Source organism: Equus caballus, chromosome 4 (genome assembly GCF_041296265.1).
Source record: "Equus caballus isolate H_3958 breed thoroughbred chromosome 4, TB-T2T, whole genome shotgun sequence".
In the NCBI taxonomy this organism is placed as follows: domain Eukaryota; kingdom Metazoa; phylum Chordata; class Mammalia; order Perissodactyla; family Equidae; genus Equus; species Equus caballus.
In genome coordinates, this window is record NC_091687.1 from 74568944 (window position 1) to 74595287 (window position 26344).

The 26344-nt window shown below is 38.8% G+C and overlaps 1 long non-coding RNA gene across 7 annotated transcripts in view; it reads left to right on the plus strand.

Moving 5' to 3' along the window:
• Positions 1-9283: 9283 nt before the first annotated feature.
• The window catches only part of LOC106783057 (uncharacterized), a 59615-nt gene continuing 42554 nt past the window's right edge, over positions 9284-26344 (plus strand). For 2 of the 7 annotated variants that reach the window (XR_011437953.1, XR_011437949.1), the window contains exons 1-3: positions 9284-9420; positions 9511-9621; positions 20992-21141. This is a non-coding gene — a long non-coding RNA (uncharacterized lncRNA). The other 5 variants (XR_011437951.1, XR_011437954.1, XR_011437950.1 and 2 more) reach the window with 5 other exon arrangements.

Below are 26344 nucleotides of genomic sequence, written 5' to 3' on the forward strand. Positions count from 1 at the left end.
AAATGTACAGGTGGAAACATTTAGAGCTCAGAAAATGTTAAGGCATTGGCATTTGGAGACTAATGATGCACAACTGGTCGATAAGTGAAAATCACTGTTTTTTCTCCACGATAAGTTCTTCACTTTGTCCAAGTTTTCTGGAGGGACAACCGATGACTTTCATTAAATTCTCAAGGTTACCTTTCACCCCCAAGAGATTACCAATCACTGATCCACATGATCAATCAAACGTTGGGAGAGTTTTCTTTTTTTCTGAATTAATTGAAATTTAGACTGGATTTACCAAACTTTTTGTCGTCACTTGGACACAAAACTTAATCTTTAGTTTATATAATTGAGTTCTCTGTGAACTCTTGTTACAGTATAATGAGAAATACCACACAGAGGAACCTTAGTAATTTCCCGTAATTACTAAGAGACATTTTGCAACATATTGCACTTCATAAATCCATGAGTAAATAAACAAAGAGACCTGTAAACAGACAAGGGCATGTTGAATATGAATATGCTTGATTGCATAATAAAATATGTCGCTATGAACTACTTGGGATTTACATGAATAGTTTGACTAGTATGCTACACAAGAACAAACAGCTCATTAACAGACTTCATTGGAATTGGTGATAATTCTGACCTGCAGAATTGGGAGAAGGGTTATCTTTGCATTAGGAAAAATGCGTTTGATATGAATATTAATCATGTAAACAAACGAAGTAGATAGCTTATTTGAATGAAGTCCTTTAGTCCAATAAGCTATTTTCAAAAGCATTTGGAAAACTATATTTATAGTATTTGAATAATACCAATGAATTTGCTAATGACAAATGATTATTTAGTTACTAAAGAACTCATGAACATTTTCTAAGAAGCACAGCCCTGCTTCACTCCCCTGGCAGTTGGCAATGTGACTGGAGGTCTGCATGCTAGGAGCCCCAGACTTGCTCTCCCTCCAGTTAGAGTACATTTGTTACAGTTAATCCGATTTTAAGTCTCTCTTTCCTCTCACATCCATAAATATAAAAACAAGTGATAATTCTATTGTAAGAGATATTTTGACACAGATATTCAGGCTTGTGAGTTACTGAAACTAATAGTTTCCTTTGGCTTGTGATAATTTGAAATGACTTGAAATGATTAAATGATGGTTGAATAAATTAAAGTTTTAAGTCAAGGTTTCATTTTCCTATACTTAGAACAACAGGAGGTAAATCAAATCATATAATGTCATGAGGTAGAATAATAAAATTTGGAATACAAAATGAAACTACTTTTGTCATAGGAACTAGAGTATAAATTCCATGATGGCAGAGACCATATCTGTCTTTTATCCCCAATACTAGCAGAGGGCTTGGCTCATTGTCAGTGCTCAACAAATATTTTCTATAATGAGTGAATAAAATTTAACAAATAATTGACATTTTTGACAAATAGAAAACATTGACAGCTTGGAGAGACATTGTATTGTAAGTCATTTTCTTGTGTCTCAAACTACATAATTAAAGATGCATATGCAAATTAACCTGGTATATCGAATTAAGGGCTTTCTGACTAGTGTGCATTTTCTGACCCAATGATCAGCAAATACTATAACAATTACTTACTTATTTATATATGGATGCAGAAATACCAAATAGTCAAGCAAATCATGGTGTACCAACTGGATTTTATATCCAAAAAATCTTGTGAAAGAAATAATCTATTACAAATTTATTTCAAGAAAGAATAAATGGGAATCGCATTTAAAATGTAGTCATTAGGAATGAAAACCTTAAATACACTTTTTCTTCTTTAGGTTAATTAGGTCTGCAACTTGGAGCCATAGGCAATTCCTTAAATAACCAAGTTTTCCTACAGAATTAATAGACGCTGGCAGAATTTACAATTTGTCATATTACCCAATGTTGGTAGAGACCATATTCCTATTACTTTCTTTCCCTGTTTGTATGGATTTCATTAACAAAAATTCATTTGGAAAATGCACACAATAGGTGTTTAATAAATATTAAGTGAACAAATGAAAAAATGATGAAGAAAAATGAATTTGTGACCTATTTTTATACTTGAATGTTCTGGTTCATTCATTTAGCAAATATTTTTTGAGCGTGTAGTCTGTGGTAGGCGCTGTCCTAGGACTGCAGATACAGATAGATACAGTGGAGGCTAAGATCCAACCGCTGTGGCAGTCGCATCTTAGAGCAGCCCTGATGGAGTGCTTATTCAGTGCCTGGCAGAGTTTTAGTGCATCACATATATTAACTAGTTTAATCTTCACAACAGCTCCACACAGTAGGTGCTATTATTATCTATCTTCATTTACCAATAAAGAATCTGAGGCTCAGAGAGTTTGAGAAACTTGTTCATAGTCACACAATTAACGAGTTGATGGGTTCAAACCCAGGCAGTACAGCTCCAAAGCTGTCTCTGTGGTGTGTTTATGAGTAGGGGAGAAAGCGAAAGAAATAACATTTGGTGTTGGGACCCCAAATGGGCAACTACTCTACTAATGGGTGAAAGTTTTATCATAACTTAGTGTCCATTGTCAATCAAAGATCTTTCCACATGTATTGCTTGGATAATTGAGTAACTCTTCCTAGATATTGGGTAAAAGTTTTGGTGATAGTAGATAAGATTCTCAGACTAAATTTTCTCTTTATAAACTACTAAGACGATTCTCCCTGTCGTGATTATAATTTTTTAAATAAGAAGTATGATAATACATTCTGTCAATGTATTTTTCTTTCACAGTTTAATTCTAAAGATTTGAAAGAAAGAGGTCCCAAGAAAGAGTAACTGGAAGGATATAATGCCGTCTTAGACATTCCTAAGTAGGAGAAGAAGCTTTCAGATATTATATTTCCAAAGGAGTTACATTAAATCCATTTACTATAATACAAAGAAATCTGATTTTTTGCTTACTTTTCACACATTCTGACCTGCATCAGAGATTGCTTATTCGTAAAATCCATAAATACATACAGCTTCAGAGCTGTATTAAGATGCTAGCATCATGACTAGAGAAATGAAGAAGAGTGGAGTTGGGCTATTTGGTGGATGTCTAGACTGCTAGTCTGAGAAGGTTAGGAGAGAAGAGTGGATTGAGACCAGTTTGAAAAGTAGACTGAAGGGGGCTGGCCCCGTGGCCGAGTGGTTAAGTTCGTGCACTCCACTGCAGGCGGCCCAGTGTTTCGTTGGTTCGAATCCTGGGCGCGGACATGGCACTGCTCATCAAACCACGCAGAGGCAGCGTCCCACATGCTGCAACTAGAAGGACCCACAACAAAGAGTATACAACTATGTACTGGGGGACTTTGGGGAGAAAAAGGAAAAAAAATCTTAAAAATAAGTAAACCGAAGCCTCAAAAGGCTTAAAAAGAGGTGTGTGAAAAACAATAAAGAAAGGTGCTGAAGGATATATATTAATTAGCAAGATTGTGAGCTAATGTCACTAGGATGAGAGAACTAATAGTATCCTTAGAGAGACTTCTCTAGCTCTAAATTCCCGAGTACTCAGTGGGGAACAAACTGTTGCTGAAGCAAGAGGCTCCATGCCCCATTTACGTCCTCAGTCATCGACAGAACTGAAGCACTGGCTGGCGTCTTTCTCCATTCTGTAGGCAGAAGGGACTGAGCTGACAAACAGGGGCAGGAGGCTCAAAAATCACTTAACTGAGCCCAGACCAAACTGTATTTTTCTCTTAATGTTTGGAATAGGATTCAAAGTCCTTAAGATTTTACATTGTTTAGCCTTCAATAGATTTTCAAATGTATGACATTTAAAGTATGGGTCTGTGCCCTTGCTTTTCCATGATTGGGCATATTTATGAGGACAACTGAAACTTTAAATCTCCTACTTTCATTGTCAGTAAAAGCAGCAGAAATGATAGCAATAAAAAGTCTTGGCTTCTATTACTGAATCAATGACCAATCCGCTCATACCCAAGGAAGCTCATATGACGATAAGCAATGGTCTGTAACACCACTATCAGTAAAGGCCAGCCAGCAATTTTGTTACAACATCTTCTGAGGCAGCTTGTAATTTGGCTGTTTTAATTAAACCTCACCAGCCCAGATTGCAGAGGGAAAGTACTGGGAATTTTCCACTGAACTGTCACTCTAAAACAGTGTTCTTCTATGGATCTGATGTCAGAAATCATAACAGTATTTAATGCCAGATAATTGGCATAACAATGATCTTGCGTGACGGCTTGCATGCCTGGGAAGTTAACGTTGAGACGCTTATTTGTCTCTTGAACTGTCAAGTCAACACACGCACCTTTTGCTTTTCAGCACTGCTATATCCTGGAGCAGTTGGCTGCAATCAGGAGTTAACTCAGTGTATGTCAGCAAGAGACTGGATTTGATTCCATTTCTTTCTCCTCCTTTTTTAACCTTAGATAAGGATAATGAGAATAATGGTAATGGTAAATTTACCAATACAAACGGGGGCCATAAAAAGCTAAATATTTAGAATATTTTCTTGGCTTAAAATTTGTGTGTTTAGGGAGTTTAGGATGGGTAAAGCAGGCAATAATGGCTACGGCTACCATTACCAAGGGTTTACTCTGTGCCTGGGTACTAGGCTAAAACTCTACCATTCCCTTATTTAAAACTTAGAACCATTCTATAAAGACAACAGCACTATTTCATAGGTGAGGAAATTTACCGAAGTTCCTCAGCCGGTAAACGGGGGTTTCATGATTTCAACTCAGGTCTGCTTAACGCTGGAGCCCATGTTTTGTTTTGTTTTTTCTGCTTTATCTCCCCAAATCCCCCCAGTACATAGCTGTATATTTTAGGTGCAGGTCCTTCTAGTTGTGGCACGTGGGACGCCGTCTCAATGTGGCCTGATGAGCAGTGCCATGTCGGTGCCCAGGATTCAAACCGGCAAAACCCTGGGCCACTGCAGCGGAGCGCAAATTTAACCACTCGGTCATGGGGCCAGCCCCTGGAGCCCATGTTTTAAACAATGATTATATCATAATGTTTCCCACCACAAACTACTCTCATCTCTGCCAAAAATCAAATTCTTTCACCATGAGTCCAAATTGGGGTGAGTTTTTTCTTATAGCCTTTTACCCCAAGGAAAAATATTTATTCTAGAGTGACATTTAAAAAAAAAGGTAGCGATAAATATAAAACACTCAATTCATCTGCTTTTAGCTTAAGAACAGTCATAAAACAACATAATTTTACACAAGTTAACATTATTATTTTTGTTTCACTTCTATATTTTGTCTAGGTGGGAGAGAGAAGTGAGGTGAGGGCAAGAGGAAATGGAAAGAAATGTAAAGGAAGGCCTGGGAAGTTGAGGGGAAAGGAAGGTTGGGGGGAATGAGGAAAGGGAGGCATGGAAACAATTCCTAGAAACAGTGGGGAGCAGTCCTGGGGAGACTTTTGTGCCATCTTTGACCATCGCCACTGGGAACTTTCTCCCATGTCTCTCTTTTAATCAAGATCTTTCTTTTAACATGATCAATTTCTTCCCTCCACTGGCTTAATCTTCTTTGCCTTCATAAATACACAGCTCTCTTCTAACATGGGAAAATCTTCCCTTGGTCTTGAGCCCTTTCTATCACTGGCTAAATTAGTGATTGACTTGAGAGAAAAGGTCTGAGCATCCATTTGCCAGGCATTAGCTGCTAGGTCCCAGGGTACAGAGTAACAGAAGATAGGGTTCTTTCCTTTTTATAAGCAAACTTTCTGAATGATTGGACATTAATCATTGGAAGGTAGATATCTAAGACCAAATTTTATAATGATAATTGACTCAATTAAGAATTAAAACCTGCCAAACTAGCTGATAGTGTCATATAGAAAGGTCAACCACCATAGTGATTGTTTTCCCTCTTTTCAACCACTTTTTTTTTTTGTGGACTATAATCACCATCTTCATTTCCTTTCTGTCCAGTCATTATGACAGTTTGATGCAGACCTACCCCAGTCCTAAGCTGCAACATTGAATGTCACCAATTACTTGCATATTGAAAAATCAAATATTTCTTTTACCCTCATACTTTCTCTTCTTCCTATTGTACATATTATATGTATATAATGGATGATTTCCTTCACCTCTTCTCCCCACCTTCAAATTATTTCTTTCTAGACCTATAGCTCAAATATTCATTCCAGTCTAGAAGAGCTTTATCTCAAACAGGATAAGTTTGGTTAGAAAAGCTTTACCTTGAACTGTGTGAGCTTGGCTTGCTAAATTCGGGCCAAGCCACTCAATGAGAAGTTGAGATTATCTTCTGCTAAGTCATATCTTCAAGTCATAGATTTTATTCTTTCACATCTGGAACATACCTTCTACTGATGATGGTTCCTCTCCTAAAAGGAGATAAAGTCTTTATTGTGCGTAATTTTGAGGCGGGGGTAAATTATTTTACAATTGGTATGAATATATCAGAAGGAGACTTGAAGTTTAGAAATCTAATTTTTTGATATTCAATGACTCAGGCCCTTTGGCTGTCTAGGTATAAGGGATGGGGGTAGGGGTGGGGGAAAGCTCAACTTTGCTGGAAGTAATCGAGGCTGAATTCTAACTTTGTCCAATCTACCTTCTCTTACCTTAGGGGGAAGTCCACCAAATTCCCTGGATTTTACCATAAGAATCTTTCCTCTGGGCCTTCAACAACATCATCCTTCCTTTAAAGGCGTAGACTATCTGCTTAAACATCTGGTTACAGTCTCACATGTTTCTCAGATCTACTTTGTGTACCCTCATTGTGAAGTTACTTATTTTGGGAACTGAGAATCCTATGAAATTGGTTATCAAGTTTATTATAGAGCTATTTCCTCTTTGCCCTTCTCTGTTTAGAATTACAAAAGTTTACATTTTTTTTTATTGTTCCATGTGTTTTGTTTACTGACATAATAAAGAGATTTGCATTGCATCCATATAAAGAATAAATAAGTGGCTGAAAAGAGGGAAAACAGTTACTATGGTCATTAATCTATCTATATGACATTAAACAACTGGTTTGGCAGACTTCTATTCTTAATTTATTCAACTATCATTGTAAAATATGGTCTTAGATATTTACCAGCTCATGACTAATTTCTGATTCATAATCCTGCCTTTTATGACTATTTGCCTTTAGAAATTTTCCAATAGAAATGAAAGCTTGAAAAATGAATATAAACTAATTTGAAGAACCCAGAGCCCAGATGAAGGGAATAGAGCCAATTTATATAATGAGGCTCTAATTCATCCAACTTTAAAAGACCATACAACATATGGGCTCTTGGAGTCTTAAGAATATGGTTTAGACTTAGATTTGCTAGTAAATATTCACAGTTGCATTCATTATCTATAATTATTTTTCCAGTAGAGCTGGTGAGGTCTGAGTTTTAATAGTCATGGATAAAGAATGAGAAAAGAGATAACACATGTGAATACACTTACTGAACTGTAATGTCTATGTAATTGTTTATAACAACAGTTACTGTTTTAAGTACCTCTGAAAGTCAGGCTAACTCTCCATTGCTAAGGTAAGGAGCATGCAGTCAGTGGCAGATTGTATCAGTCCCCATCCAGTCAGGAGAAAAATGGCTCACTTAAACCAAGTAATGGAGGAGATTTTAATGAAAGGACTGTTTACAAAGATGTAGGCAAGGTAGGCAAGGTCAAAGTGAACCAGCAAGCATGATGAAACACTACGAGCTAGCAATAATAAGGAGCCATTATCTTCCTAGGCCTGAAGCAGCAAGACAAAAGATTAGTTACCAGAATGCAGAGAGAGAGAAAGCAGGTGTAGGAGAGTCTGTCTGACAGGTGTTGTGGCCTTTGGTAGAAGGAAGGGTGAGACCATGGCCAAGAGAACAGATACCTGGTCTCACTCTTCTCTCCTCACTTTAATCTTCTACTAATGCTTCCCATTGGCTGATCCCAACTAGAGGCCAGAAGACAACACAGTTCATTGATGCAATTTATACAAATCAGCCTCTGGAACACAGGGCAGGGAAGAGAAGTTTGGAGAGTGAACTTGTTCTGGAAGAGAAAGAAATATATCCAGCTCACAAGCTAAGCCTGATATCTATTGCTGACCTCTATTCACTTGGGGTCAGTTAACTTTTATTGGCTCAGATATCAGCATCACTCCTTCCCTTGAATACCACTGATTACTTCCTTCTTGACAAATGGAATGTTTCTTTTACTCTCATACTTTCTCTTGTTTCTTTTTGTACATACTGGTCATCTCCTCTACCTTTTTTCCACCTCAAATTTATTTCTAGAACTATAGCTCAACTCTCCATTCCAGTCCAGAAAAGCTTTATTCTGAATTGGATAAGCTTGGCTCCCTAAATCTGGGACAAGCCACTCAAAGGGAATTAAGGTTCTATCTGATTCTTTTCCCCAAAAGACTATGTAACACTTACAAGGGATCATTGCCTTGGGTGGGGAGTTGGACCATGACTTCTAAAGTCTATGACTATTACAAGTTAGAAACATGACAATATTGGCATCATGCCAAGGCACACACTAGCTGTCTTTATAGATCACTATCTGCTGTACCAACCTCTCCTGAAAACTGTCAGGCAAATAGGAAAAGGAAAAAACAATTTTTTTTCTGAATTTATACAGGAACTTCTAATCAGGAAGTGTTAAGCTGTTAGAAGATGTTAGTGTATTTAAAACACACCTTGTGACGGTATCCAGCCTTGTTGACTTCGTCTTGGTGTGAATAGAGTCCATTGAATAATGGCTCTGGGCAAGTTTACCAACACACTTTGCCAAGATGACACTACATTTAAGGACACATAGTTTCAACCCTGCTTTCTCTTTGCTCTCATCTTTCACTATTCTCTCCAACATTCATTGTGCATGTGCACACACCCAGACATACACCCACAGATAGACATACTCCATACCAGCATAATTCCTTCTTAACTCTTCTTAACCCTGCTCCTCCTGCCAGGAACACTCTTTCTGCTCCTTGTATTTTTCCCATCCTGCCACTCATCATATTCTATTATATTTGCTTATTAATGACATTAAGTTGTGAACACCCTGAGAGCAGGGGCTATTTCTTACTTATTTGTCATTTTATCTCCAGGACCCTGTCCAATACCTGGCATATAATAGCTTTTCATTGTCTGTTGAATTAATAAATAAATGAAATAGCAATGGGAAAAGTTTTATTCACCAATATTTATCCTAAAGTTAGTGCTGCTTAGGATGATCTCATTTGTAACTGGGAAGGAAAATTGGAAAGTGTCTGAATAAGTCCCAAGGACAGTTTAGTTCCTGAATGAGCAGCAGAACAGTAGACAGTGCATTGCATTGTGACGGCGCTGGATTGCCAGACAATTGTGAGGAAACTGGCTGTACCAGTGCTTCTCAGATTAGATGCCCATCAGAGTCCCTTCAGGTTACTTGCCACAATTATCGAAGCCAGACCTGCCTCCCAAACCTTCTGAGTCAGCATCTCTGCGTGGCGGAGGGGGGAGGGGTTGGGGGGGAGGGCCTCTGAGAATCTGTGTTTTATAATCTGCCACCTCCATCCCCAGGTGGTGGTTCTGGTGCACACTCAGGCAGGAGAAGCTTTGCTCAACGCGTGAACGGTCTTGAAGCTCCCGAAGGACTTGTGATCTTGTCATGGGCATGAGTCCTCAACATCCGTAAGTTTGTAAATGATATTTGTAAATATTCAGTTTTATGTTTTAATTTTTTATGACTTGCAGGCTTTCCCTTAGGGAGGTGTTTAATTTTCTTTGGCTGTTTTGTATTGCAGGGTCTTATTCACTTGATTAATTTTTAATCGGGGAATCATGCTGAGCTATTTCCAGACTATGAGTGGAGGCAGCTCTGTACTGCTGTCCCAGTGGAATTCTGATTAATGCACTTTCTCTCTGGTCCCTGTGGACCACCAATTTCCTGGTCCTCCAACTATATTTGTTCTGTTGAGAGGGAGGCAGCAAGTTGGAGAAAGGTAAGCACAGCTGAGTGAGGTTGAGGTATGCAGGTGGCAGAGTGTTAAGACCTACTTTTGCATGCCCGTAGGTATGAATTTACTTGTGTGTTTCCATAAAATCATCCAATATAATTCTACCTCTTTGTTTTCACTTGCCTTTATTGGAAAATTGCTTTCTGTAAAATTAAGCATTTAACTTCATCAGAGACGTATGCTAAAATTTCCTAATATGTATCCCAGCCTGGAAAATGGCTGTTAGAGTCGTTTTTGTTAGCTGGTTTTGCTGATTCTTCTATTTAGGCTTGTTATTGAAGCCAAGTGAGTCATTTTCCCATAACAGCTCATAATAACTCAACAAATGATCTTCAGAACGCTCAACAGACCTCTGCTGACAGTTACCTGGTGGACTCACTGTTTCTCCTTGTGAGTCACATTTTACATCTTTGTACAAAGCTGCACGAAAATATTAGATACAAAAGCAGCATGACACCTAAGTTCCCAGAAAGATAGGGTGTTGGTTATCTGTTGCTGTGTAACAAATTACCACAGAATTAGTGGTTTGAACATCACTGATTTATTAGCTCACGGTCCTGTGGATTAGAAGTCTGACCAGAGCTCGACTGGGTTCTATGGTTAAGGTCTCACAAAGTGGAAATCAAGGTGTTGGCCTTGTGGGAGAGGGGGGGAGGGTCTCTTATCCAGAGGCTCTGGGGAAGAATGTGCCTCCATACTCATTCAGGGTGTTGGCAGAATTCAGTTCCTCTCTGTTGTGGGACTGAGGTTGCCATTTCTTTGCTGGCTGTTGGTTGGGATCTCTCTTAGCTCTTAGAGGCTGCTCTCTGGTCCTTGCATGCGGTCCCCTCCATTTTCAGAGCCAATAATGGTGCATGGAGTTCTTTTTCATGCTTCAAGTCTCTCTGATTTCACCCTCTCCTGCCAGTCAGAGAAAATGCTGCTTTTAAAGGGCTCAGGTGATTTAGTTCAGGCCCATCCATGTATCTTCTATATCTTAAGGTCAATTGATTTGGGACTTTACATGTTAAAAATCCCTTTACAGCAGTACCTAGATTAGCATTTGAGTAAATAACTGGGGGACAGGAACCTCTGGAGTCCATCTCAGAATTCTGCTTAAAACAGACGGGGACATTATTTTAAATGGTAAGACAATTCTTATACTTTACAAATACGTAATTTATATTATTCAATTTTAATTAGCTGATAATATGGCTGCTATCTTTGGGAAAAATACTAGTTGTGTCAGTGTATTATAACATGTCTGCATTTTACGTAAGCCAAAAATCAGAGCACAAGGATGTATGATCTTTTACTGAATTTAAAGGTATGCTTCCTCTTGAGTTTTGAATGAAATAGCTCATGTCTACAGGCAGAACTTTCAGGTCATCTAAATGCACACTCCAATGCTGAAGTCTACTAGGAATTTCTATAGTTTGATAATTATGTGCTAGGCCTGAGGCCCCATTCTTTCCTAAGTCTCAAGTGTCAAGAATTCAATTATGACCCAAGATAGCTAAGGCAAAACCCCTGTCCTGATTGGTGTATCTTATGTTTAAACCACAAACATTTAATGAAAAGTCCTTTTCCTGACCATTTCCATAGTCCAGCTAGCATGTCGTATCAAAGTATTTAAAGTTCTTGCTAAATGTATACTGTACTTTTTTTTTTCTTCAATAGCATAGAGTAGCAAGTGAATGGGATCTGTTTGGGATAATATACTTAAAATCGGTGAGAGAAAATAGTTTTTCCTATAAGTGGTGTCATCAGACCTGGGTCAAAGATTAGCATGTATGGTTGAACTATGGATTTGCTTATTGACATTGGGATCAAGAACAAAAGCTATAGCAAGGTGTGCAAAGAAGAGGGGAGACGCAGGAGGTGGATGAGACCAGGAAAGTGCCCAGGGGATGACTGCTCAGCACAACTAAGGGCTGAAACAAGATGAACTGTCCAAACTGGTCAGAGTGAGGTTGTGCTTCTATATCTGTGCACACCCTGAAGCCTGAGTTTGAAGCAAGGCAATGAGTCAGACTAGAAAGAGTGCAGGAACCAGGAGAGCACAGGTAATGGAGACCAGTGGTTCTTAACTTCTCATAAAACCTATTGTCCTCCTTCCTCAAAAGAACACATACATGAAACCACACATACTGTTTTATATTTAATTCTGGACCACATAGGGACTGGGACTCTGTGTAGATGTTTAGATCAACAGCACCCAATACAGGCTCCGGAGTTTGGGTGGAGACCCAGAACACAGGGACCAGCTCTGAATCAGCCACCAGAACCCTAATGTGGCAGCCTGAGTAGAAGGCGCCAAGATCCTTGATTCTGAAGTTACCCCATTCTTTCACCAAGAACCTCCTTATACCCCCTGGTCACTCAGAAGCTAGTCTTGTGGTGCAACCCCTACAAAGTCTAGAAGGAGTGAATTTAGGGGATGGCCTTGGGCTTGTCAGATAGAAAGAAGGAGAGTCCTAATATCTAGATTGTATTCTCAAACAGATCTAATGGATACTTAAATTGGAACTACATTTTTTTTCTTTAAAGATTCTTACTTTTCTTACACATTTCTGACACCTTTATGATACAATTCTCAAACCTGCCCATCTGAGAAAATTGTTAAAAGGCTTTTTAAGCTGGAAGTTCACATAAGCTTATTTAGTTTACGTTCCTGAGTATTTAAATTATTAAGGAGGAGCCTCAAGAAATTGTTGAGTGAGATTGGTGCCTAATAATTGATGAAATACAAATAACTTTGAACTGGAAAGAGAGCAATGGCAGAGTTAGTCTCTAAGGCAAGATAGTCAAGAGAAAGCATTTAAAAAATATTGTTTGGGTTTTGTCCAGGAATATTTGTCAAAAAGTCACTGAAGTTAGAGTTCTAAGATGTCAGTCTTTCCTCTTCCCTTTATCAAATCTATAGGTGGAAAAACTAGGCAGGTTGAGAAATTCATTAGTGAAGAGTATCTACTCCAGAGAGGCCTGAGAATTACACACGTAGATTGTTCCATTAGAGGGGACCATCCAGGCCTGTACGCACCTTGTGCTCAATGGAGACCCAGTGTTTCAGTTATTCTTCCTGACTGGTATCACCATCAGTGGCTGAAACTTAGTTTCAAGAAGAAATAGTTTGGGGAATTTTAGGCCACTAAGCATGTTGTTGGAGCCAGAACTGAAGGTTGGTCTGTGTTCCAAGTTTAGCTCCTCTTTAGGAAGGAAACACTGCTGCTACCTATGGACATCTCAAATGTGTGAGACTCCTTCGTAGGTAGGGCACTCATGTGCAAGGACAGATCCCAGGAAGGGACTCTGGAAATGAGGCTGTTTGGGGGAAATCTATTTCAAATGAATGTGTTTGGAAAGCTCTAACTACTCTTACTTCTAGTGAGTAATCATTTGCATTGAACATGAGTTAATAAGTGGGAAATATAATTCATAAATCATTTAATATTTGTTATCCTTTCTGTGTGTGTGAGCATGTGCATATTTACAATCCTAAACCACATATGTATTCAGGGTGCAGTGTTCTTAGCTGCAATATTTCGTTGATGGCTACAACTCTGTGAGGTAGGCAGGAAAGTTATTAATATTCTTATCTTTAAAAGATGCTTAACTGAGGCAGAGAGGGATAAAGTAACTTCCCAAAGTTACGTGCGTTATAGATGGCAGGCGTGGGATTTGAACCCTGTCTCCTTACTCTAGCATATTTGCAGATGTGCTTATGCTCCACCATCCTCAGGAAAGGTGCTCTATGATTTGTTTTTTCAGAAGTGATGGTAAGATTGTGCTTTTTAGTGGTGCCCCTTAGGAGCACCAGTAGCAATACCCATGTCAGGAGTGAGTGGCACAGCCTGTGCATCTGAAGTGGGGCTTTTATTCCGATGGCATTTAACTGGCATATTATGGTGATCAAAACCATGTCCTATTCAACATTAGTAGATGAATACAAGCCAACACCAAAGGAATGCCTAGAATGGTGCCTTACACTTGTTAGACACATAAACATATTTGTTGATTTGACTACTGTTCCTAGTATTACATATATGATTGAAAATTCTATAGAGTGGGTTTTGTCAAAGAGTTCACTTATTTACTCATTAATTCAACAAATATTTAACCAGCAGCCAGTCTATGCTTGGCATTGCTCTGGGCTTTAGGAATTTAGGACGTAAGACCACAGATTCCTGCTTTCACGGAGCTTATAGTCTAGTATGGAGAGACAGATACTTAATAAGAAAAGGTCATGTATGATGAGTGATCCAAAGAAAATGTAAATGATTAAGGTGATAAAATGGCTGAGCTGGGGAGTTGGGGGGTCTATTTCAGAAAATTCTTCTCTGAGGAGTTAACATGTATGCTGAGACTTGAAAGACATGAATGTGCTGATCTAGGGGGATGAGCTTTCTGGGAAAGGACTCTTAGAAGTTAATAAGCTAGGTGTGTTTGAGGGACCAGAAAACCAGAGTGCTGGGGTCCAGCTCCAGCCGAACAGGGTCTCCTGAGGGATGGACGGCTTTGGCAAAGGAGGAGGCAGTGAGACAAGGAGTTTGGTGTCCAAGTCTAACTTTATTTTGTGTATGTATGATTTATATAGGGCTCAGGGTACGCAAAGATGATTTCATGAAACAGTACTGGGCTCGCGAAAGGGGGTTTTTGTAAGGTAAACAATAGTCCTAAGAGCAATTGATTGCAAGGTAGACAATAGTCCTAAGAGCAATTGATTGTGTGTAGACCTGGGGGAAGTCAAGCTTCTGCCTAAGAGTAATTGATTGTGTGCAGGCCTGAGGGGAGCCAAGTTTCTGTAATTCTTTACTTCAAGGAGGCCACCCCCTGCGGCCTCCTGACTCAGTGGGCCGTGGTAACCGCCGTCCTCCTACAGAGATCTGTGGGGGCTACAGATTTCTTTGTTCCCTCTCCACTCCCATTGCTCTACCTAACCAAAGGACGGGTCAGAATGTTCTTTCCCTAGAAGATGTTTTTTCCCCAGAACTTTCCCTAGAATATTGCATTGTATCATTCTCATTCCCAGGGCCGGGCTGACTTCCCCTGAAATAACCCCAGGTGTAGAACAGAGTGAGCAGAAGCAGAAAAGTCAGAAGTACCAGGGAGACTCGTTGCAGGGGCACCCTGGTAGAATCCCTTGAGGGTCGCCGTGCGTCCCCTCATCTCTCTCCCGGACTGTGTCACAAGGCAGAGGCTTAACTTGTAGGCTGACAGCTCCCGGCACCAGAGGAACAGTGAAGTTGGAGTGTCCACACTGAGGGGACAATGAGAACACGATAAGGATGAAGAGATAAAGCCTTATGGACCATGATAGGAATTTGAAATCTATTCTAATTATACTCAGAAGTTGCAGGAGGGTTTGAAGCAAGGCAGTCATAAAATCTGATTTATAGGGGCTGGCCCGGTGGCACAGCAGTTAAATTTGCACGTTCTGCTTTGGTGGCTCCGGGTTTGCTGGTTTGGATCCGGTGTACCAACCTACACACCACTTACCAAGCCATGCTGTGGCAGGCATCCCACATATAAAGTAGAGGAAGATGGGCATAGATGTTAGCTCAGGGCCAGTCTTCTCAAAAAAAAAAAATCTGATTTATATTTTAGATGATTCAGTCTCACATAATGAGTGGACTGTACGGGCAAGGGAAGAAGCAAGGTCCAGGTGAGCGATCTTGGTGGCAGGGCAGAGAGGCTATCAGTGGAGGTGGTAAGTGTTTGACATGTAAATATTGGAGATAGGACTTGGCTGATGCGATTGGCTGGGGATGGGCAGCAGGGAAAGAGACGAATCAAAGATCGTTCCTGGGCTTCAGGCTTGAGCAACAGGTGGATGTTAGTGCCAGCTTCTCAGGAACAGGGTTTATGTGGGGGAGGAGAGTGGGGATAGAGAATCAAGAATTGATGCCCAAGAGTGCTTTTGCCATGAAGAAAACTCTGTTTGTGAAGAGAAGCAGAAACAGAAGAACAGGTAGAACTAGGATGTGAGAAGATTGGGGCTTTCTTTGGTCTTCTGCTGTGGTACGTAGGTCCAGGAAAGTACATTCATAACTCTTTGTGTCTATTTCCTTTCTTAAGGAGTGGCAAGATTAAATCCTTAAAACGCATCTGCACAATAACCTCCCCCAAGAGTTTTGAGCTCCTTGTGTTTCAGTGTTATACAAGTGTAAATGGTTCCCCCAAAAGGTCAGGCAGTATATCTCTCGAGAGTGATTTATTGTTAGTAGCTCTGGTTGTTTATCTCTTCAGCAAGTTTGCTGCCAGGAATAGAAAGAAAATCCTGAGACATCTTATTCTTCATTAGATGGCAGGGGAAATGGTTTAAAGCCCCTGTCCAAGTTATTAATTAACCACTTAACTCTGTTCTATAATAAATTATAAGGAATTCTTTTTCCTCCTGTAAGAATAGGAATATTGAAGAAAACAAAATATAGAAAGTAAACAATGTGAGTAGTGTAGGTTACTGAAAAATAGCACTTGTCTCCTCCTTGCAGTTCAGTTTCCACAAAAGTGATTCAAGGCTTTGAGCATCCATTAATATTTGGTTATAATTTAATCAACCTTCTCATTCACTGGGGTAAAATAAGCTGTCACCAGGAGGTAATCTTTGGGTGCCAGACAAATGACTTCCCTGATTTCACCAAGGACTCTAGACAGTCTTTAGATTGACACTAATGGTAGGAGTAATGAGTGAAGTTAGCCAGAACCATTATCACCCATACACTGATGTGAACTTTGGGGTTTTTTCTCTTTACATATTTAACACTCAAAGACTGCCAAGTATTTTTAAAACCCTAAACTTGTGAGACTTTTGACAGCTGAGAATTTGAGGCATTGAAGTGATGGAGGGCTTATCTAAAGTTAGGCCAGAATGAGACTGTGAAGAATCTAAGTCTATTGTGGGGGAAAAAATGGAAATTCCTTTCCATTGACTAATGCCCCCAGCTCCCTTATCTGCATCATTCTCCTCCCTGGTGGACCAGGGCCTTACTGTGTACGCTTCCTGGACCTCTCACTTCAGAAGAAAAGGTTATGATTAATGAATTCATGGTTGAATCAGACTGGTGACAATTGAAATTGTTATTCCTCCAGAGGGGATTTGAATTTTTAAGAGTATGTACTCAGAGAAATGCTTAGCTTAAGGGGGTAAAAATGAGTCTTTGACAGTGGACTTTTAGTCACGTGGTCTCTGGTTGGACATTGTAACCACAGGCCCTCGTAGAACCAGTTCAAACTGACCCCATCTCATCAATAGAAGGTTTTTCAGGGTCAAGCCAGAAAAATTTGCAAAGTCATGTAGCAAAAGCGTGTACAGAGAAGAAAATCTTGACCCAAAATGACCCCGGAACAAAAGATTCTCTCCCACAAGGAACCAAAGACCAGAACACAGCCAGAACCTGAAAGTTGGACTCTTATCGGAAACAAGGAGTCCGTTGTCTAGGAAGCTCCAGGATTAAAGCCCCTTCCAGGAACCCTCATACACTGCTGGTGGGAGTGCAAACTCGTGCAGCCACTATGGAAAACTGTATGGAGATTCCTCAAAAAATTAAAAATAGATCTATAATATGATCCAGCTATTCCACTGCTGGGTATTTATCCAAAGAACTTGAAAACACAAATGCATAAAGATACATGCTCCCCTGTGTTCCTTGCAGCATTATTCACAACAGCTGAGACTTGGAAGCAACCTAGGTGCCCATCAAGGGACGAATGGATAAAGATGTGGTATGCATACACAATGGAATACTACTCAACCATAGGAAACGATTAAATCTGACCATTTGTGACAAGATGGATGGACCTTGAGAGCATTATGCTAAATAAAATAAGTCAGAGGGACAAAGTCAAATACCGTATGATCTCACTCATGAGTAGAGGATAAAAACAACGACATATAAACACATAGAGACAGAGATTGGATTGATGGTTACCAGAGGGGAAGGAGGGTGGGAGGAGAGCAAAAGGGGTGATTAGGCACATGTGTGTGGTGATGGATTGTAGCTAGTCTTTGGGTGGTGAACACGTTGTAATCTACACAGAAATAGAAATATACAACAATGTACACATGAAATTTATGTAATCTTATAAACCACTGTTACCACAATAAAAAAATAATTAAAAAAATAAAATAAAGCCCCTTCCACACCTTTCCATAAATGTTTGAAGCCCTGCAATCAAAACCTGCTGTGCCAGCCTTTCTACATACCTGCCTGTTCTCCTTAACCTCTTAAATTTCACCCCAAATCCTGAATTAGGGAGACTTATCTAGGAGCTTATGCCTCCTGTCTCCTTGCAGATTGATCTCGAAATAAACCTTTTTCTTTCCTCAAAAGCTGATGCTGTAATAATTGGCTCTTTATACTCCTCGGGCAAAAGAACCCCAGTTTTGTACAGTAACCACACGTGTTTGAGGCAAGGAGCATCTTCCTGGTTTCCTCAAGTCATAACAAATCAAAGATCGTCTGCTTTGTCAGTGTGAAGACTGGTCCTGGTGCAGCTTCCATCGGTTCTCTGAAGCCCAAGAAACAACAGAGGTGGAAATATCTATCCCATCACTTGTAGGGCTATTTTCTTGAAAATGAAAAGAGTATTTTTACTCATGCACCCTCTATTAAATATCATTTACATACATGTATTTGAGAACAATAGCAAAATGTTTCTTTCTTAAATTCTCCTTTCTGCCATGCTTCCTCTTTCCTGCTGGTAAATAAATCAAAGATAGCAGGTTAAATTAAAGGCACCAACTGGTTGCATGTCAAGGACTGAGAGCTTACCTTAGCACAGTGGGTCTCAAATTTGAATGTGCCATGTGCATCAGCATCACCTGAGGAGCTTGGTGAAACACAGATTGCTGGACCTCATCCCTGGAGCTTCTGATTCAGTAAGTCTGGAGTGGGGATTGAGAATTTGCAGTTCTAACAAGTTCCCAGGTGATGCTGATGCTGCTGATCTGAGGACCACGTTTTGAGATCTACTGACAACTTTTACTTTCATCTGACTCCCCTCATTGAGTCTCTGTTGGAATAATGAAGAGTGGACACAGTAGTAACCAGTATGTTTTGCTTTGTACCAAAGAAACATAAGCCTTAAAACGTAAAACTTAATCATTAGGGACTGGGCCAGTGGCGTAGTGATTAAGTTGGCATGCTCTGCTTCAGTGGCCCAGGGTTGGGAGGTTCAGAACCCCAGGTGCGGACCTACACACGACTCGTCAAGCCATGCTGTGGTGGCATCTCATATACAAAATAGAGGAAGACTGGCACAGACGTTAGCTCAGGGACAAATCTTCTTCAAGCAAAAAGAGGAAGATTGGCAACAGATGTTAGCTCAGGGCTAATCTTCCTCACCAAAAACACAAAAACAAAAAACTTAACCATTAAATTATTCCCTACCTTAATTTTGTCAAGACCAGCTGTTTCACATGACTTACATTTTTTTTTTTTTGAGGAAGATTAGCTCTGAGCTAACTACTGCCAATCTTCCTCTTTTTGCTGAGGAAGACTGGCCCTGAGCTAACATCCATGCTCATCTTCCTCTATTTTATACACGGGACGCCTACCACAGCATGGCTTTTTGCCAAGCAGTGCCATGTCCACACTCGGGATCTGAAGCAGAACATGCGAACTTAACTGCTGTACCACCGGGCTGGCCCCTCATATGACTTACTTTTTAAGAACTAACAATTGTGTACACCTAGACAACTCCTCCAACTTGTAATAATAACAGTTCTATAGACTCCACTCCATTCAATCAAATAGAGCTATCTGTCTGCTCACAGACTAAGTTTCTCTGATATGTTGGAAACTCGATGTGTTATCCGTCATTTGGTTTAAAAATCAAACCACACATGGAGTATTAAGACTAGTTGGTGTCTTAATACTCTTCAGTGGGTTGATAAAGATCTGGTAAAGATTACCTTGTGTTCTGATTCCATTCAGCTGCATTGTGATAGAATAGATTTCTTCAGGAGCTATTTCAAATGTCACCTTTTCGTGAAACATTCCCCATTTCTCTCAGGCAGGAGGGAATGTCCCTTGCATGGTTCACATCACACTTAGTTTACATGCTGTTGTTTATCACAGGGAATTACAATATACTCTAACACAGGTGTTTTTTTTTTTTTTTTACCCTCAGTAGATTGTGAGCTGTTCAAGGAAGGATGGACTACAATTTTTTGTAACCTCAGTGCTAATTATAATGCTTAATAAATGTTGCTAAATGAATGATATTTTTAAAAGTCATTGTGAGACAAACATTGATAAATAGCAGAAGAGGAGAACCTCATTCTGTCAGTAACGGTGTATTTTTTGGAGTAAATGATAAACTCAATGATAACAAATACAATTTATTAATCTTGTGGCTGTTTTGAAATATAAAGAACATTTGATGAATGAACTGGTTTTGACTAATAAAAAGATGACTTATTATAAAACTAATGTATATTTATTGTAGGAAATCTGGAAAATACAGAAGATATTTTAAAAATCACCCCTGGTTCCACACCCAAATTCAATAACATATGTAGTCAAAATGAAAGTCCCTTTTTTACTACCATGTTCATTCTCCTTTCCCAAAAGATGATCGTGTTAATGATTTGGTTTACCAAATTCACATAGATGAGATCCTATTTAATATACTGTTCTCTTACTTGAATTTTCACTTAATATTCTATATTTTGATTACTCTGGGTGCCAATAATCCTAAATTTACATTTTATTCAACTGCTTCTTGTCAGGGGAAGAATATTTTCATGTTTCTGCATAGTTTGTCTTCATAAGCAAAGGGAACCCACAAGTTAGAGAATGTCTCCACTTTGCAGATCCATTTGCTCGTCCCACTCAAGGGAGTTACACCTGGAGCCATCTGCTCCCCTCCAAAGAGTAATAAACTTCTCGCCTCCAAACTATGGAAACATTGCAAGATTGTAAACTCAGAGATGCTTGTCTTATCTTCTCCCTGGGGACATTTATTTATATTCCAAAGGGTAAGAACCTAGCATCCTTTCTCTTTTGTTCCCAAGGAGAATTTGATTATATTAAACAATAATGTTTTCTCTCCCTCTCAGGAGAGAAGAAGGAGAGCAGCTGTTCCCCTTGTGTATGAACTCCCAGATTCATATTTATGGGCTTCCTCACCTACAGTACAGACCCTCGTATATGTTGGGTGACATCTATCTGGCTTTCATCATGAATGATGTTCCATGAAACAGATTTCTGTAAGTCGGATTCCTAGAAGTGAAAATGTTCAGTTAAATGGCATATACATGTAAAATTTTGTCGGATATTATCAAATGGTCCTCTAAAAAGGCAACGCTAATTTTTACTTCCATCAACTGTGTATATTACCAATTAAAATTTTTTTTTGCTAATCTGATTGATAAAAATCATATTACCTTATTTTAATAGGCATTTGACTCTTTACTGGTTAGGTTAATAATCTGTCCTTATGTTCATTGTTCGTGCATTTTTTTTTCTGGTCATTGCTTGCTCTGATGCTTTGCTCATTTTTCTACTGTGTTGTTTTCCTTAGTGATGCAGAGATCATTATATATTATGAACATTAATGTTCATCTGTTCTATATATTACAAAGTTACCCCCACCCCCAGTATATTGCTTTTTGTTGTTATTGTTTATTTTACTTTGTTTATGGCTTATTTTGCTATATCAAAAATTTAAATTTTATGTAGTCCATCTATCAATCTTTTCTCTTGTGGCTTCTGGGTTTTCTATCTTTCTTTATTGTGAAAGGAATTGCAAATTGACTCCCTTGGTGAAATCCAGCCCCCTTGAAGCATGGCTTAACTTCACGCTAAAGGCCAGAAAGTAGAAAGTCTAGAATGTAGAAAGAATACATTTCACAAAATCCATCAAAGCTTGAGTTCTACATGTGAACTGTTCCTAGAAGACAAGCCCCTTCTCCCCAAGATTTAGAGATGGAAGTGATGTGGGTCCACGCCTTTGCTATCCTAGCTGTTTCCACAGGGGAGCATAGTGGGAGGGGCATTTGGTTTTCAGAGACAGCAGCAGCAGAAGCCCCAGTTCCTGGTTTTCACTTTCATGGATGTTAAGAAACAGGGCAGATGGGGGATTCATTTAGCTGGTATGGAATGGCTGTGGTGGAGGAGTCTTAAAGTTAGCTGATTCCCCAACTTTTCTGATCATGAAGTTTTCTGATCACAGAAATTATTGATTATTTTGGTGGGCCAGATCTGCAGTGATGTTCTGGGAATCTTTTTTGAAATTTCTGCTTAGATCCTGCTCCTCCCATCCCTTCTGATAATTTTCTAAGCATTAGGTTCTCCATATTTCATTTTTTCTGCTTAAGCCAGTTATAATACTTTCCATGTTCAGTTGAACCCTGACTGATATGCTTTGCAATGCCTCCTTAAAGTTATACACTCATTTTCTTATATTTTCTTCTAATACTTTTACAGTTGTGGTTTTTTCATTTAAATTGGGACTATATCTGGAGTTTATCTTTGTGCTTGGTGTTGAGTAAAGATACAATGGATAGTTACTAGTTCCAACAAGATTCTTTGAATAGTCAATTCTTTGCCATGGATTTCAAATTTTAGATTATCTTATATCGTATCCCACATATACAGATCCAGGAGTCTGCTTAGACCCTTTATTTCATTCTCTTATTTCATTCTCTTTTTGAAAGATTTGTCTTTTCTTTTTCTTTCTTTCTTTTTTTTTTGCTGAGGAAGATTCACCCTGAGCTAATATCTGTGCCAATCTTCCTCTATTTCGTATGTGGGTCGCTGCCACAGCATGGCCACAAATGAGTGGTATAGATCCACACCCAGGAACCAAACCTGGGCCACCAAAGTGGAGTGCACTGAACTTAACCACTAGGCCACAGGGCCAGCCCCAGGTTTGTCTATTATTTTAATAGATATTGCAGTGTTTTAATGACCAAAGTTCTCCAAAGTATGTTTTGAAATCCAGCACGGCAAGTTCACCATCATAATCATGTTTTCATATTTCCATAGGAAGTTGCTAACGTTTACATTTGTAGATGAACTTGAGTTATCTTTTTCATGCTCATAAAAATCTTTTTGAGATTTTATTTAGAACTGCATTGAAATTATAGATTAATTTGAGAAGAATTGACATTTTTATTATTAATAATAATTATATTGTACTTTACATCAATTAACTCATTTAGTTCTTATAACAACACAGTGAAGTAGATACTATTTTCATTTCTGTCTTACAGAAAAGGGAAAGAAGACAAAGAGAGGTTAAGTAATTCACTCTACTTATACAACTAGAAAAATAACATATCCAGAAACATAGTATGTCATTCCACTTAAGTGTTTAAATATTTCATTCAATAAAGTTTGATTTTTTATCATAGTTTTGACACATTTCTTAGGCTGTTTATTCCAAGGTGTTTTATAAGTTTTGTTGCCACTGTGAGTGAATATTTTCCCCATTACTTTGCAGATTGCTTAGTGCCAGCATATAGGACAGCAAGTCACTTTCACATGTTGATCTTATGTGTGACTATCTGATAAAATTCTCTTGCTGGTTCCCAGAGTTTTAAAATATTTCACAAGTATTATATATTCACTGTGATAACTGATAAGCCAAAACCAGAGCATCATACATGGGTGTATACATGCACATAATGTGTATGCATACACACAAATATGCAAAGGACACACATGCACACACAAACACACATAAGCATGTACAATATGCTGCAGAGTGCATAGACACTTCAACAGGCTTCCTGGGTTTCAGCCCTGCTGGCTCAGCTTCTACAAGTCCTTGACATCTATCCCTCCAACAATAGGATCCCTGCCAACTCAGAGCCAGAGTGACAAACCAGTTGTCTCAGGTCATCCCCCACCCTTGAAGTCACCACCTGTATAAAAACTGCAGTGTTTTCCTCTTTTGAGTTCTCAGTTGAGCTGTTCATTCCTTTCAAATTCCACCAAGTCAAAGCTCTTTTCTGCCTACTCTTGGATAGTCTAGTTTAACTGCCCTTGGGTAACCAGATCTTCTAATCAGCCTGATTATCTCCAAGGCAACCAGTACTTGAGTGCTAACTTCTCCTTTACTAGCCTGGAAACACAAAAGCTCCAACCCAGCTCTGGGTATGGAGAACCTAGGCCGTGGCTTGGCTTTCCTCTTGGGAAGGGGTAAAGCTATCTTTTATTCCTAACCAATCAGTCTAAAGGAGTGGGAACAAAACTCACATTAATTTCTTATAGAGCATCCTATTCTCATACTATTCCTAGATTACTGAGCTTATTTCAGGAGTAGGTGTGGGAATTTTTAAACTCCTTTTTCAGCATCTATTGCAAGAATCATATAGATTTTCTTTGTTTTTCTATTTATACAAGGAATTAATACATTCCCCATTAACTATTTAACCACCCTTTTACTCTTATAAAAAGTCCTACTCCATTGATACTGTGGGGGACTGGAATTGGCCACCCCAGGATATGTCTCTTTGGCATGAGGAATATCTTGGGCTGGTTACTTTTAAAAACTGCAGACGGGAAAGAAACTCTGAAAAGTAGAATTTACTTAACCTTTGTTAAGAGACATTTACATTGTAAAGGAAATCTCCATCTGTAAATGTGTCTCCCTCTCTGTACCAGGAAGGAGGGGTGACCTTATCTCTAGAAACTCTTATCAGTGTGGAAGGCAAGAACTCAAGTCTGCATAATAACCTGACTCTTGTTTACTGCACTTGTGTGGTAACCTCCTATAACTGACTCCTCCACCCCCAACATCCTCCTTTGTCTTTAGCTGAAGATGATATTTAAGGTGGTGGCTTCAGCCATTTTGGTGAGTTGCTCAGTTTGCCTGAGCCTCTCCCATGTACACATGTTATAAAGCTTTGTTTAATTTTCTCCTGCTATTCTGTCTCATGTGAATTTAATTCGTTCTCCAGCCAGAAGAACCCAGAACGGGTAGAGGAAATGTCTTCCTCTCCTACAATATATTATTCTTGTAATGTACTGCTAGTTTTGATTTGAAATATTTAAAAAAGATTTTTACTTTTATAATCTTATGTGAGATGTAGAAAAAGCTATTTTGGGCAGTCTTTGCTCAATTTGGTGTTTTGCTAGCCTTATAGAACAAGTAAAGGAGTTTCATATCTATTCTATGCCCTGAAACAATTTAAATAAACATGAAAAAAAAACCCCTGTCCTTAAAGGTTTTGTAGAACTCACTCATAAAATGGTCTGGGGCTGATGCCTTTTTTAAAGGGAAGATGTTTTAAAATTATGTTTTAAATTTTTTTCTATTGCTACTTACTCAGTTTTACATTTTCTCTGATATTATTTTGATAATCCGTATGTCCCAAACAATTCTTTCCTCTAAAATTTTAAATTTATTGACATAAATATTAGACATAATTCTCTTTTGATTTTTCAAGTATTATCTGTATCGTTGGCTGTCCTTTAATTCTTATTTCTCGTGTTCCTTCTGTCTCCCTCTCTGTCATCAGAATTACCAAGACTTATGTATTTTATTGGACTTTTTAAAGAACTAACTTTAATTTATCTAGTCTGATTTTGGGGTTATTTTCTATTTAATCTATTTCTGTTTTTCTCTTTTAAAATTCATTCCTAATTTTTTTTGTTTTGTTTGGTTCTTTTTCTATCATTGTGAGTTGAGAGCTTAATCCATTTATTTTCTTTCTGGTTTTCTAATAAATGCACTTAAGAATGTACATTTCTGCTAAGTATTGCTTTGGCTGCATGCCATAGATGGGAAGTATACTACTCTCACTGATGTTCCTTCTATCAGTAATTTTAGATGTGATTTCTCTTTTAAGCCAAGAATTGCTTGAAAATGGTTTTAAATATTTCAAAGTGCCTTCATTTTACCCTCACATCTGTTTTTCAATAGATGAATTCAATTGTGCTCTTTAAATATCACAAATAGGTCTTAAGTATCATTAGCATCTCATTGTTTCCAGAGCTGGGCAGCTCCCAGATGTTTTTCATCTGCCTGCAGAACTATTCCTTTATCAGAGACAGATACCATCCAAAACCTTTCTGATATCCTTGTTTTTAACTCTCATGGGTTTTTCAACTAAAGCAGCTGAATTCAATACAAGTTTAAAGCTGTTTCCTTCAAGAATTAACTCATCTTTCTCAGCTTGAGATACTGAACAAGAAATGGTCTGGCCTTATCCAAATCTTGTGGATATATTTTTAACCCAAGCAATTTCAGATTTCAAGAAGAGACCCATTGTCCTGAAGAACCCGTTGTTGGGGAAGTGAGTATACCCAGACCTCACTTGTAACGAAACACCGGTGTCCAGCCTTGATGATGTTTTGGACATGATGGCAGAGAGTGGGAACTATGTGTAGCAAGCGCCTTTGTACTTCTCCGCTATTTGTCAACCCAGGCCTTACTCTTTATGTTTCTAAGGAGATTGAGTT